The sequence below is a fragment of the Orycteropus afer genome, unplaced genomic scaffold, assembly GCF_000298275.1.
Source record: "Orycteropus afer afer isolate SDZICR_OR568_19922 unplaced genomic scaffold, OryAfe1.0 scaffold00415, whole genome shotgun sequence".
NCBI lineage: Eukaryota > Metazoa > Chordata > Mammalia > Tubulidentata > Orycteropodidae > Orycteropus > Orycteropus afer.
Window position 1 is genome coordinate 822,637 of NW_006922002.1, and position 15,310 is coordinate 837,946.

Here is a 15,310-nt window from a genome sequence, read left to right on the forward strand (position 1 = left end):
ACGAGGAACTGCCACCCCTCTGAAATCTCAGTGACCTTTCTCTTTCTGACATCACCTTCTGTCCTTCTTGTTTACTCTTTCCTAGTAAGTACCCTAGTGATACAGTGGTTACAGCATTTGGCTGCTAACTGGTAGGTCGGTAGTTTGAGCCTACCAGCCACTCTGTGAGACAAAGATGAGGCCATCTGCTTCCGTAAAGATTTACAGGCTTGGAAACCATATGGGTGTCGCTGTGAGTTGGAACTGACTCGATGACAGTGAGTTTGGTTTTGATTTTAGTAAGTAACCTGACTCTAGATATCCTTTGATCTACCCTTAGCTCTATAATCAATTGATTTTACTTCTTCAGCCCTCTCATGCCATCACTTCTTTTATGTATTTTAAACTTCATAGTTAATGATCATAATTACCCTTTTCAAATACCCTCAACTCCATTGCTCTTGCTTTGCTTTACTAGTTTGTACAACTCCAACTTAAACAAGGTTCAGCTTTGTCTTTTATTTTCCTAGAGAGACATGTTCAATCATGTTCACTGGGATCACTTCAAATTGTGACCACTAATCTCAAATAGGCTATTAATGTTAACCACTAAACATACTACTGTTTTCTCAATTCATCCATTCTTCCAGTTGGTGAGTATTTCATAAAACCTCTGATACCATGTTTCCTTTTTGGTAACTATGTTCCTATTTTGTTACTAAATAGAAGTAACTGGAAAAATTCTACCACTGTAAATCCCCACTTCCATCATCACTTCCCAGACACCATGTCTTTCCTAGCATTACTATGTGAGATGTCTAGGTTCCCAACTAAAGCTTTTGTACAGTTGTTTCTATTCCTTTTTCTCATCTTTATTCACTACTCAAGAACATTGCTCAAGCAGTTCTTCCTTTTCTTTCTTGTTAACATTAATTTTGCTCTTTCAATTGGATCATTTGCATCAGCATTCAATTGCTCTTATTTTATTCATCTTTTTTTTTGTAAGGAATAAATTCGTCACCACCAGTGAAGAAATGCTTTTTCAACTAAACTTCCATCTTCCCTACTTCCCATTTCTCTTCTCCATAAATACAAACAATTCTTTAAGGAGCTGTTAATTATGGTCTTAAATTTGTTTCTTCTTATTCTCTTTGAATCATGTCTAATCAGGCCTTTGTCCTATCTCTCTGCTGCAGTTGCTTTTGTGAACGTCATCATTGATCTCCAATGTTGCTTAGTCTACTGGTCAATTTTCAGTCGTGATGTTACTTTTCTGTCTGCATAATTTGACTTGGCTAGTTACTTTCTCCTCAGTGATACACTTGTTTTACTTGGTTCAAGGACATCTAACCTGGCAAGCCTTCCCCCCCCCCCCCAATTTCTCTGGCTTTTCAATTTTTAGGCTCCTTTTCCAGGTGTTCACTTCCCAGACTTCTTGACATTGGAGTTCTCTGGGGCTCAGCCCTTAGGTATTTTCTCTGTTAACCCACACTTTCTTATGATTGCATCCAGCCTTATGACTTTGAAGTGCCATCTATATGTTGATAACTTCCAGATTTAATGTTTCTACCTTGACTAATTCCTTGAACTCCTGATTCTTATATTAATATTTCTTCTGAGATGTCTACTATGTATTTTAAACAGTGAAGAGGTAGTGGATATTGATTGGTTTTAGAAATTTTCTAAGAATTCTTGGGGGGGTGGGGAAAGTATACTCTTCTTATGGGATTTAACATTTTATATAGATATATTCATTCGGTCTTAAAAGTGCTGCTACTAAGATTCTAGAAATCGTTATTTTTTCCTGATAGGAATACATGTTAACCAAATAGCTTTTCCTGGAGCTATTTGGTTAACTCTGAAAATGATTTCTTCATGTGTATGTCTCCTTGAGTCTTCAGGATCAAGCTGCTTTTCGTTGAGTTACAGACTCCTATTATCTTTGTTTATTCCCTCATCTCTAAACAAGGAATTATCTACTCAGATTTGATGTTATCAATGAATAGTGTTTGTTGGGGTCTTTAAGTTCACACAATCTCCACTGCCCTACTGGACGAGTAAAATCTGGAGGGGAGTTGGGTGTACTTTGAGGTCTGGAGCTGAATTCTGGGGCTTTGAAGGTAGCATTTAGTGAGTGAGGGAGGTTCTTCTCTTATCTATTTCCCTGATTCCTGGCCAAGTAGACTACTGGGAATTGTAAGTAATTTGTTGTTTGTCTATTAGATTAGATTATGAATTTCATTAGGGTAGGGATCCTGCCTTACTTAGCATATGTACTGCAATACCAAATGCAATTCTTTATACACAGCTTTCACCACATTTGTGCTAGATTAAATGAAATTGAATCATTGCTCAGAAGTGGCAGAACTGGGATTAGATTCAATCAAGCAGCTGTCAATCAACTGTCCTCTTCTTCTGTACCATACTGCCACACAATAAACTCCACTGTTTTCATTCTGCCTAAAGGAAAATAAACTTACCCCATTTTTGGACTGTTTGGGCATTATAAATGGGTTTCTGATGGAATCTGTATAAAACTGTTACTGGGTACCTTCATTTAGCAATTTCACAGTTGATAGAATATGTTTAATGTAAATCTATTTTGTCTTCTTTCCTGGTATCAGTTTTTGCTATTTTTTTTTTTCTTGTATTGGAAAAGCAGCCAAGCAGTATTGGGACAGTAGTTGATACTTAATAAACTTGAGCCTGGGCTTTTATTTGATCTGTGTAGATATAAATCAAGAGTTTTCACTTAATTGCTGTATTAGTTAGGATCGGGTTTCATTGCATGTAACAAAAAAAGCCAAAATAAGATGGCTTAAACAATGCAAACATTTATTTTTTTTCACTTGTTTAGTAAGTCCAGAGATAGATTGGAGTTGATATAATGCTTACTGGTGTCAAATCCTGCTCTATCCTGTACACGGCTTACATTCCCCAAATCACCTTAGACCTAAAATGCCTATTCCCATTTATCATATAGCACACAGTCTGGATTTCCAGACACTTTCCTGAAGGGTGTACACACCATTTTTGCTCACATATCATTGTCCTGAATGGAGTTACATGGTTATATCTATTTGCAAGGGAAGGAGTTGTGGCATGGTGGTTAAAGCATTCACTTGCTATAGTAGTTAAGGTTGTTGTCAACTTGGCTGGGCCTGGTTGAGTAGCTAGGCAGTTCCGTATGATGAGACTGGCAATTACCTTCATCGTGGAATCTGATATGAGCAGCTGAGTAGTTGCTTTAGGGATGTGGTCTACTTCCTGTATATAAGGAGAAGCGTTGGGATTGGTCTCTAGCCTTTTGGCACGCTTGAACTGTGTATGTAGGCAAGTCTTTGTTCAACAGCCTGCAATGCCCTGCCAATCTTGGGACTTCTTCTGGACTTGAATTAGAGGCCTGCCATGTTGTTTGGTAACATTGGGACTGTGCCTTTTTACTTGTCAACCTTGAGCTTGTCAGTCTCAGCAGCTAGCAGCTGCCCGAGTGAAGAAAATCTTCCAGCTTCAATAGGCTGGGAGCAGGAGGCAGAGCTGAAGCCCAAGGTTGAGGGGCTTTCACCCAGTCCCTAGAGCCTAGCACTTTGAACTTGGACTTAAAGCCTCCAAAATTGTAAGAGAATAAACTCCTGTATGTTCAAGCCATTCCATTTGTGGTATACTCCTTTCAGAGAAGCAGTAGGTAACCAAAACACCTGCCAACCAAAAATTGGCAGTGTTCACTCACCAGCTGCTCTGTAGGAGAAAGATGAGGCAGTCTGCTTCAGTAAAGATTTACAGACTTGGAAACTCTATAGGGCAGTTCTGCTCTGTCATAAAAGGTTGTTATTAGTTGAAATTATTCGATGGCAATGGGTTTGTTTTGTTTTTGGTAGTTGAAAAGGCAACTGAGTAATAGCCTTTTATTTTTGATATCTGTGGGTACTCTAAAACTAGGCGGATGTATTATTGAGAATAAAGGGGAGAATGGCTACTGGGAGAGGGAGACTAGCAATTACTGCTTTGATTATGAATGATTAGATAGGCGTATGCTTCATCCCCTACCCAACTCACTAAAAGGTTGCTTTGAATATGTTCTTAACTAAGAGGCAACATTTAAAAGCCGTGTGCTGGGAACACCATTAAGAAAGTGAAAAGACAGCCCACAGAGTGGGAGAAAATATTTGCAAATCATATCTGATAAGGAACTTACATCTAGAATGTATAAAGAACTATCAACAAAAAAGACAAATAATTAAAAATCTGAATGGCAAAGGATCTGAGTAGACATCTCTCCAAAGAAGTGTACAAGTGGCTAATAAGCACTTGAAAAGATGGTCAGTATCTTTAGCCAAAAGATATAAATCAAAATCACAGTGATGTAGCACTTCACACTAACTAGGATGGCTATCATAAAAGACAGATAGTAATAAGTGTTTGCAAGGGTGTAGGTACATGGGGACCCTTATACACTACTGGTGAGAATTTTCAAAATAGTAAAGCCAATTTGGATAGCAGTTTGGCAGTTCCTTCAAATAGTTAAACATAGTTACCATATGACCCAGAGAGTACCCTCTTAGGTATATAATTCAAAATAAATGAAAGCTTATGTCCACACAAAAACTTGTACATGAATGTTCATAGCAATATTATCATAGTGGCCAAAACGTAGAAATAACCCAAATCTCAATCAACTGATGAATGGGTAAATGTTGTTGTTGTTGTTACGTGTGGTCGAGTCGTTTCCGACTCATAGCGACCCCATGCACAGCAGAATGAAACACTGCCCGATCCCGCGCCAGCCCCACAATCCCTGCTATACTTGAGCCCATCATCGCAGCCACCGTGTCAATCCATCTCGTTGAAGGCCTCCCCCTCTTTCGTTAACCCTCCACCCTATCAAGCATGACATCCTTCTCCAGGGAATGGTCCCTTCTGACAACATGACCAAAATAGGTGAGATGAAGTCTGGCCATTCTTGTTTCCAAGGAGCATTCTGGCTGCACTTCCTCCAGGACAGATCTGTTAGTTCTTTTAGCAGTCCATGTACTTTCAGCATTCTCCGCCAGAACCACAACTCAAAAGCATCAACTCTTCTTTGGTCTTCCTTATTCATTGTCCAGCTCTCACATGCATACGAGGTGATTGGAAATATCATGGCTTGTGTCAGGCGCACCTTAGTTCTCAAGGAGATATCCTTGCTCCTCAGCACTTGATACAGTTCCTTCGCAGTTGACTTTCCCAATGCTACACGTTGTCTAATGTCCTGACTGCTGCTTCCGTTGGCATCGATTGTAGAACGAAGCAACATGAATTCTTTGACAATCTCACTCTTCTCTCCATTTATTGTGATGCTGCTCATTGGTCCAGTTGTGAGGATTTTTGTTTTCTTTATATTGAGACGTAATCCACACTGCAGACTGTATTCTTCAACCTTCATCAGTAGGTGCCTTAAGTCATCCTCACTTTCAGCAAGCAAAGTTGTATCGTCTGCATATCTCAGGTTGTTAATGATTCTTCCTCCAATCCTGATACCACGTTTTTCTTCATACAGTCCAGCTTCTCGGATTATTTGTTCAGCATATGGATTGAATAAGTGTGGAGAAAGGATACAACCCTGACACACTCCCTTCTTGATTTTAAACCATGTAGTGTCCCCTTGTTCTGTTTGAACGACAGCCTCCTGGTCAAGGTGCAGATTCCTCATGAATACAATCAAGTACTCAGGAATTCCCATTCTTCTCAATGTTATCCGTAATTTGTCATGATCCACACAATCAAATGCCTTTGCATAGTCAATAAAACACAAGTAAACATCTTTCTGGTATTCTTTGCCTTGAGCCAAGATCCATCTGACAACAGCTATGATATCCCTTGTTCCACATTCTCTTCTGAATCCGGCTTGAACCTCTGGAAGTTCTCTGTCAATATACTGCTGAAAACGTTTCTGAATGATCTTCAGTAAGATCTTACTTGCGTGCGATATTAATGACATTGTTCTATAATTTCCACATTCTGTGGGATCACCTTTCTTTGGAATGGGCACAAATATGGACCTCTTCCAGTCAGTTGGCCAGGTAGCTGTCTTCTCAATGGAGAATGGGTAAATAAGAGATCTATATAATGGAATATTATTTGACAATAAAAAGGAATGCAGCACTGATAAACACTACAACATGGATGAACTTTGAAAACTCTCTTGCTACATAAAAGAAGCCATTCACTAAAGATCACATATTATATGATTCCATTTACATATGATACCCAGAATACATAAATCTATACAGATAGAAAGTCAGTCAGTGATTATCTATAGCTAGGTGTTTAGAAGGTAATGAGAAGTGACTGCTAATGGATATGAGGGTTTCTTTATGAGGTGATGCAGTGTTCAAAAACTGATTTTGGTGATGCTTGCATAACTGTGTGAATATGTAAAAAACCATTGAATTGTACAGTTTAAATGAACAAGTTTTATGGTATGTGAATTATATCTCAATTGAATGTTAAAAAAAAAGAATGTATTTACTGAAATAAGTTTCAGATAAAGCAGTACTTTCCATTACTAAAGTAAGGCTCTTAAAATGACTATAAGCATTCATGTTTTCATGCCAGCCACAGTTCAAATACCATGAGCTGTGAAATGATTATGTCACTCATTTTAGGTTGGAGAAATAGTATTGCATATTGTTTTCTCCATGGCAAGCTGTACGCTGTCAGGAGATGCATCTTTCCTGAAGGGTGAAATCACATCCCCCTTCCTGCCCCAACAATTTTGTTATATAACATGCTTTTTTAGCTTCATTGGCATGCTTGCCACATGCCACATTGTGCTGTGACCCCCACACAGTTGGTTGATAAATAATTGCTATTCTGTGAAGTTCTCCCACACATCACATTCAGGCGTTGCTTAAAGAAAATGCTTTCCATTTTGCTTTCATTGATCTGACATTTAAAATATATTTTGTTGATTTTGCCTAGTTCCAAGTACATCACTCTTGAAAGATGACAAGGTACTTCTTACTATTACAGTTCACCCGTTTATATTCTTAAGATGATGATGAGGGGATGAAATCAATGTATCTGAAGCATTATACACTTGGGAGTGCTTTTACATCAATGATTTTATTTAATATCTGTATGTGCATGGGACTGTATTATTTGCTTGTCAGTCTAACGGAGTCAGTTAAGAATGAGTTGTTTCTGGAAGTCCAAGCAGTTGGGCTGGATAATAAAAAGAATGTTAAATTAACTGGCACATTAACTGTCATAATATTTACAAGTATTTTATAATGCATCACCTAGGCACCTAAAGCATTTATTGACTATATTCAGCCCTGAGGATTCAAGAATAAACCAGAAACAAAAAGACTTGACCTTAAGGTGACTCGCAGGGTAGGAGGGTTTATAAACAAATAACAGTTCAGAGATACATCTAAGATGCTATGAGAGCTGAGAAGCATTAGAGAGAGGGGCTGGCTGATTAAGTGATTTTTTTCATTGATCCTTACTGATGGGTAAGAGTTTAGAAGCTCAGGGGAAGGAATGTTCAAGGAAAAGGAATACAGGAAGTTTTGAGAGCAAATGTTGAGATAATCCTGTAAATCGGTGTTCTCAAATGTGAGCAATTTCAGATTTTGCACCTGGGGGACATTTGGCAATGTTAGGAGATGTTTTTTATTTGAATGGAGCAGGGGGTAGGGTCAGAGAATTCGTTGCTGGTGTCCTGTAGTGAGTAGAGGCCATTGATGCTGCTGAACATCCCACAGTGAATAGGAGTCTCTACAAGAAAGAATTATCCAGCTGGAAAAGTAAATAGCAAAGACTCTTAATAAGGTTTGTGAAATTGCATGAATATATTTATGAGGTCATATTCCAATTAAAAAAGAGAGTATAACTGTAACTTAATTTGGTTATAGTGTAGGAGATGAGGTAAAGCCAGAAATTGAAGGGCTCTGTTTCACTTTATCCTGTCAATGATGGTGAACCATTTGAGCATTGTAGTAAGATTGCAGTGTGGAGAGAAAAGGAAAGGAAGTTATTTTAAGAGTTTAAGTGGAATTGGTAGAACATGGAATAGGTAGAGTTAAAAACAGCTTTTTTTTTTTTTTTTTTGTTATAAACAGTCACACAGTCTTCCATTTATTTAACACACACACACACACACACACTATACACTTTTGCAAGATCAATGGCTTGTTCATTGCAAATACCCTTTTTCAACAACATAATCGGAGGCTATTCACATGGACATTGCCAGATGGAATATGACAGGAATCAGATAGACTATATCTGTGGAAAGAGATGATGGAGAAGCTCAATATCTTCAGTCAAAACAAGGGCAGGAACTGACTCATATACAAGTTCAAGTTGAAGTTGAAGACAATTAAAACAAGTCCACAAACACCAAAATATGACCTTGATTATATCCCTCCTGAATTTAGAGACCATCTAAAGAATAGATTTGATGCATTAAACACCATTGACTGAAAACCCAACGAATTGTGGGATGACATCAAGAACATCATGCAGGAGGAAAGCAAGAGGTCATGAAAAAGACAGGAAGGAAGAAAAGACCAAAATGGATGTCAGTCTGAAACTTGCCCTTGAGTGGAGAGTTCTAAAGCAAATGGAAGAAGTTACAAGATAAAAGAGCTGAACAGAAGTTTCAAAGAGCAGCTTGAGAAGACAAAGTCAATTATTTTAATGAAATGTGCGAAGACCTGGTGTTACAAAACCAAAAGGGAAGAACAGGCTTGGCATTTCTCAAGCTGAGAGAAATAAAGAAAAAATTCAAGCCTTGAGTTGCAATATTGAAAGATTCTGTGGGCAATATATTGAATGATGAAGGAAACATCCAAAGAAGATAGAAGGAATACATAAAGTCACTGTCCCAAAAAGAATTGGTTGATCTTCATCCATTTCAGGAGGTGGCATATGATCAGGAACCAATGGTATTGAAGGAAGAAGTCCAGGCTCCATTGCAGGAATTGGTGAAAAACAAGGCTCCAGGAATTGATGGAATCCCCACTGAGGTGTTTCAGCAAGGATGCTGTGCTAGAGGCACTCATTTGGCTATGCCAAAATATTTGGAGGACAGCTACCTGGCCAACTGACTGGAAGAGGTCCATATTTGTACCCATTCCAGAGAAAGGTCATCCCACAGAATGTGGAAATTATTGACCAATGTCATTAATATCCCATGCAAGTAAAAGCTTGCTGAAGATAATTCAAAAACTGTTATAACAGTATATTGACAGAGAACATCCAGAAATGCAAGATGGATTCAGAAGATGATGTGGAATGAGGGATATCATTGTTACTGTCAGATGGATCTTGGCTGAAAGCAAAGAATACCAGAAAGATGTTATGTTTTATTGACTATGCAAAGGCATTCAATTGTGTGGATCATAACAAATTATGAATAACATTGATAAGAATGGGTATTCCAGAACACTTAATTGTACTCATGAGGAACCTGTACATAGACTAGGAGACTGTCATTTAAACAGAGCAACGGAATACTGCATGGTTTAAAACTAAGAAGGGAGTGCATCAAGGTTGTATTCTTTCACCATATTCACTCAATTTGTAAGCTGAGCAAATAATCTGAGAAGCTAGATTATGTGAAGAAGAATGTGGCATCAGGATTGGAGGAAGACTTGTTAACAACCTGTGATACGCAGACAGCACAACTTTGCTTGCTGAAAGTGAGGATGACTTGAAGCACTTACTGATGAAGGCTGAAGACTACAGTCTGCAGTATGGATTACACCTCAGTATAAAGAATACAAAAATCCTCACAACTGGACCAATAAACATAAACAGCATCATGATAAATGGAGAAAAGATTGAAGTTGTCAAGGACTTCATATTGCTTGGTTCTACAATCAACACCAATGGAAGCAGCAGTCAAGACATCAGATGATGTATTGCATTGGGAGAACCTGGTGCAAAAGACCTCTTTCAAGTGCTGAAGAGCAAAGATGTCTTGTCTCCTTGAAGACTAAGGTGTGCCTATCTTAACCCATGGTATTTTCAGTTGCCTCTTATGCATGTGAAAGCTGGACAGTGAACAAGGAAGACTGATGGAGAGTTGATGCTTTTGAGTTGTGGTGGTGGTGAAGAATGCCGAGAGTATCATGGACAGCTAAAAGAACTAAGAAATCTATCATGGAAGAAGTGCAGCCAGAATGCTCCTTGGAAGCAAGAATGGCCAAACTTCGTCTCACCTATTTTGGTCATGTTGTCAGAAGGAGCCTCTCCCTGGAGAAGGATATCATGCTTGGTAAAGTTGAGGGTCAACAAAAAAGGGGAGGGCCCTCAACAGGATGGATTGACACAATGGATGCAACGATGGGCAAGGATCGTGAGGACAGCACAGGACCAGGAAGTGTTTCATTCTGTTGTACATAGGTTGCTATGAGTCAGAGTTGAGTCGATGGCACCTAACAACAACAACATAATTCAAAAACAGTTGCAACAGTATATTGACACAGAGGTTCCAGAAATGCAAACTGGATCCAGAAGAGGAAGTGGAACAAGGAGTATCCTTGCTGATGTCAGATGAATCTTGACTGAAAGCAAAGAGTACCAGAAAGTTGTTTACTTGTGTTTTATTGACTATGCAAAAGCAGATGACTGTGTGGATCTTAACAAATTATGGATAACATTGAGAAGAACAGGAATTCCAGAACACTTAATTGTGCTCATGAGGAACCAGGAAGACCAGGAGGCTGCCAAACAGAACAAGCATGGTTTAAAATTAGGAATGATGTGCATTGGGATTGTGTCCTTTCACCATGATTATTCTGTCTGTATGCTGAGCAAATAATATGAGAACCTGGAACATATGAAGAAGAACATGGCATCAGGATTGGAAGACTCATTAACAGCCTATAGTACGCAGATGACACTACCTTGCTTGCTGAAATTGAAGATGACTTGAGGCACTTAATGATGAAGATTAAAGATTACAGTCTGCAGTATGGATTATACCTCAACATAAAGAAAATGAAGATCTTTAAAACAGGACCAATAAGCAGCATCATGATAAATGGAGAAAGATTTCAAGCAGCAGTCAAGAAATCAGATGATGTATTGCACTGGGCAATCTGTTGTAAAAGACCTCTTTAACGTGTTGAAGAACAAAGAGGTTCCTTTGGAGACTAAGGTGCTCTTAACCGAAGCCTTGGTACTTTTTAGTAGCCTCATATGCATGTGAAAGCTAGAGGGTCAATAAGGAAGACTGAAGAAGAGTTGATGCTTTTGAGTTGTGTGTTGGCCAAGAATACTGAAAGTATCTTGGACTCCCAGAAGAATGAACAAATCTGCTCTAGAAGTGCATGTGGAATTCTCCTTGGAAGCAAAAATGACCAGACTTCATGTCATCTACTTTGGTCATGTTTCAGAAGGGACCACTCCCTGGAGAAGGATATGCTCGGTAAAGTGGGGGGTCAGCGAAAAGGCAAGACCCTCAACGAGATGGATCAACACAGTGGCAACAAATAATTGGAGCTGACTCGATGGCACCTGACAACCACAACAACAATATTTTAGAGGCAGGGGTGCAGTAAATAGAGGATAAATCTGATGAGTGGTCTTAGTGATAGGATCAGAACCCAACCTTATATAATATTAGTGACTAATTTCTTTTAAAGGAACTCTGTTGGTGCAGTGGATAAGGCTGTTTGGCTGCTAACCGGAAGGTCGGCATTTCAGAACCTCCAGCTGCTTTGCGGGAGGAAGATGAGGCAATTTACTTCTGTAAAGATTTGCAGCCTTGGAAACCCTATGGAGCTCGCTACCCTTCCTTTTAAGTAATGTGTTGCAAATATGAAGTTTTTGAAGATTGTAGTGTGATGAATTAATTCTTCAAAGTGGAATTGTTTGGAGTTGCTATATTATTATTTGTCAAAATATAAATGACAGAGGAATTCTTTCCTTGTGCATGATGCATTTCTACGTAATCTCTATCATTCAGCAGGTTTATTCTTTGCTATATTCCTCATAAGGAAGATGGGGCAATCTACTTCCATAGTGATACTGCCTCGGAAACCCAAGGAGGGGTCGCTCTGAGTCGGGTCCAACTCGATGGCACATAACAACAACAACAACAACAACAACATATTCTGCTGAGGGCTAAAATTGACTCATCATGCCCTACCTTACTTGAAGGCAAAGCATATAATATTTTTTTATTTTTATACCATACTGCATTTTGTGCTGATGTATTATGGCTGTTTTGCCTGAGGTCTGGCAATTATTGTTTTCTCTCCCTTGGTATCTACAGTTTTAGTTTGTTGTTGTTGTTATGTGCCGTGAAGTCAGACCCAACTCATAGCAACCCCTCCTTGGGTTTCCAAGGCGGTATCACTACAGAACTAGATTGCCCAACTTTCCTTCCAAGGAGTGGCTGTTGGGTTTGAACCACCAGCCTTCTGGTTAGTTTATAACTCTTTAATTCCTTCATAATTCAGCACTTATTTGTTGTGACCCAAGTTGTAAGAATCACTCATTCTTCCTCCTACCCAACATCTGTATCTGCTGCTCTCTATGTAACTTGATCAAATCTACGTGTAAGATTATTTCCTCTCACGTAAGAACTCAGTGGAAAACCACAGAGAAAAAAGGAGACTAGAGAGTACAAGACATTTCTTGAGGGTCAGTGTTGTGAGTACCCTTTAAAGTCCTTATTGTCTGTAATTATTTTTTACTTTCACTGAATCCCTTTACTATTTATAAATTCTATATTGTGATTGATCTGTCTTTTTATTCTTTATTCTTAGAGTAACAGCTATTTTACTCATTATTTTGTTGCCCCTAGCATGTTAGAAGCATGTCTGGAATATTTCTCAAGTTCATTCATTTTTCTCTACATTTTTACTGTGCTGTCTCATCTTCCCAGTCTGTTAACATCTCTTTGTATCCTTTACAATTTTCAATGAACCCTGCACCCAGAAACCAGAGTGCTCATATACAGTGTTAATCAGATTATGTTATTTCCCTTCTAAAAGCCTTCAGTGGCATTGAGGATAAACCACATTTTTAGTGTGGCCAATAAAGCCTTGTGTGGCTGAGTCAGCTTCCTATTGTGCCGTTCTCTAAGTAGCTTTATAGGCTTAGTGATGAGGCTAATTTAAGTTCCTCTAAAGTGTGATCTTTTGTTTCTATGAGCCATCTCTGCCTAGGAGACTACTATAGCTCTGTTCCTCTGACCTGACGGCTGATTCATCCCTATATCCTCAGCTTAAATGTCCTCTTCCCCAGAGAAACTCAACTTCCAGGTTAGCTCAGGCCTTCCTGTTACATAGTCCATCACTCCCTGAAATGTGGAAGTTGCTGACTGGTACTGGCAGCTGCGTTAGCCCACAGGGAAGTCTTCTTGACCACAGCAATTTAACATATTTGAAGATGAATGTTTCTATATTTGGACATACACCTGATTGTTACTGCCCTCCTTGCTTCCTTTCTCCCCTAAGTAGCTGGCTTCACTCATTTGCAGTTCTCTATCTGATTCTTTGTTGCTCTCTGTACATTTGTAATTAATTTGTAATTTAACTTATCCTTTTTCTGCTAGACAATAAGCTCTCTGTGGGCTATATGCCTAGCCTAGTACCCGGCACATGGTAAGTGTTAATACAAAGTACTGATCTGCTGGTACAGAGCTTATGGCAGATACTCAATACTTTATTACACTGCATGTTTGTCAACCATGAGTTTGTCCTTCTATGACAGAAGTTGACATTTTGTCCTTAGATTTCATTTTCTCTGCTAGTTTTGTTGTTTCTGGGTTAGAATAGTTATCAACTTTTCATTACACATTTGGTAGTATCTTCCTTTACATTTTAAAGTTTTGTGATTTAATTATATATTGTTTACTGTTGTTAATTGTCAGGTGCCATCGAGTCAATTTCAACTCATAGTAACTCCATGTGATAGAGTAGAACTGCCCACAGGGTTACCTCGGCTGTAATCATCAAGGGAGCAGACTGCCACACCTTTCTCTTGGAGCCGCTGGTGGGTTCCAATCACCAACCTTTTGGTTAGCAGTTGAGCATTTAACCGCTGTGCCACCAGTGCTCCTTAATTACATATTAAATACTTAAAAAAATGCAGTTTTAGGGAGGTCTCTAGATATTTTTTTCTTCTTCACGCGAATGGAGCATTCTTGCAGACCTGAGACCCCATGTGTAAATATTGTGCTATCACTTAACTGATATAAAGTACCATATGAAGTTTTCCCTCACAATTTTATTTAAGTTCCTTGATCTCAGTGTGGGTTACTAAGAATAAGGGCCAAAATCTTCATGTCCCAGGCAAGATACTTTTTAAAACAGCTTGATTGTCTGGGCATCTTGCCTTGCTTCTTGCTCCAAAAGGATGGAGTGAGCGGTGGAGTGAGAGGAAGTGGAACCTTCATTCTCAGCTCTGCAGTGCCAAGGTGATGGTAAAGCCAGGGGCAATGTGAGAAGATTTAAAATAGATAATAAAGAGCCATTTTGCTGTTCAAGAATGGGTTGGGGACTTATTGGTGGCTTATTTTTCTCTCAAAGATTTCATAGTCAAGGAAAAAACAGTAGTAGATGAGAGCCTATCAGCTGCAGTTTGTGTTATAGTTATTTTGCTGTGAGCTTTATGCAAATAATTCATTCTCTTAGGCTTTATAGCCATCATGTGGGGAAAAGGCAGAATGCCTGTGGGAGTGAGTGTTGGGAGGACTGTTTGCTTATTCATATTTGGCACAATGCTTTTGGGAGATTCAAAGTAATTTATAAGACTTGTAGTGATTATTGAATTACAGTCGATCTTAGCATGCCTTAGTTAGAAAAGATGATCCCATAGTTGAAAGAGTGTGAAATACTATTACAGGAATGATGACTTTTAAAAGTATATTCAGAATCAAGAGGAAGTTAATATTTGGTTCCATTTTTATATCCAGTTTTTTATGTTTTTGTAGCATCTACATTGCCTGTTAATTCTTTGCCAGAAAATATTTATTTTCTGATACTTTTGATAAAATATACAGAATTTTCACTTGATTCACAGTTAAAGTAGAATTAATTGTGGTTTTTCTGCCTAGTGTTCTTTCCCCATATTAAGAGGTTTCAGGAAAATCTCCAAATGTATGAATAAAATGAGCTATGAAATATTGACATTTAGTTCTAGGGACTGAAAAATGAGACTTGAAGACAGGGGGAGAGAAATATATTATTAACAGCACTGTTGTTGTTGTTAAGTGCCATCGAGTCGTTTCCGACTCATAGCAACCCCATGCACAGCAGAACGAAACACTGCCCGATCCCGCGCCAGCCCCACAATTCCTGCTATACTTGAGCTCATCATCGCAGCC

At 38.8% G+C, this 15,310-nt stretch overlaps 1 protein-coding gene across 1 annotated transcript in view; it reads left to right on the forward strand.

The window, feature by feature from the left end:
• ARHGAP10 (Rho GTPase activating protein 10) overlaps window positions 1-15,310 on the forward strand; it is a 483,946-nt gene that overhangs the window by 219,729 nt on the left and 248,907 nt on the right. The gene's annotated exons all lie outside the window — the stretch shown is intronic.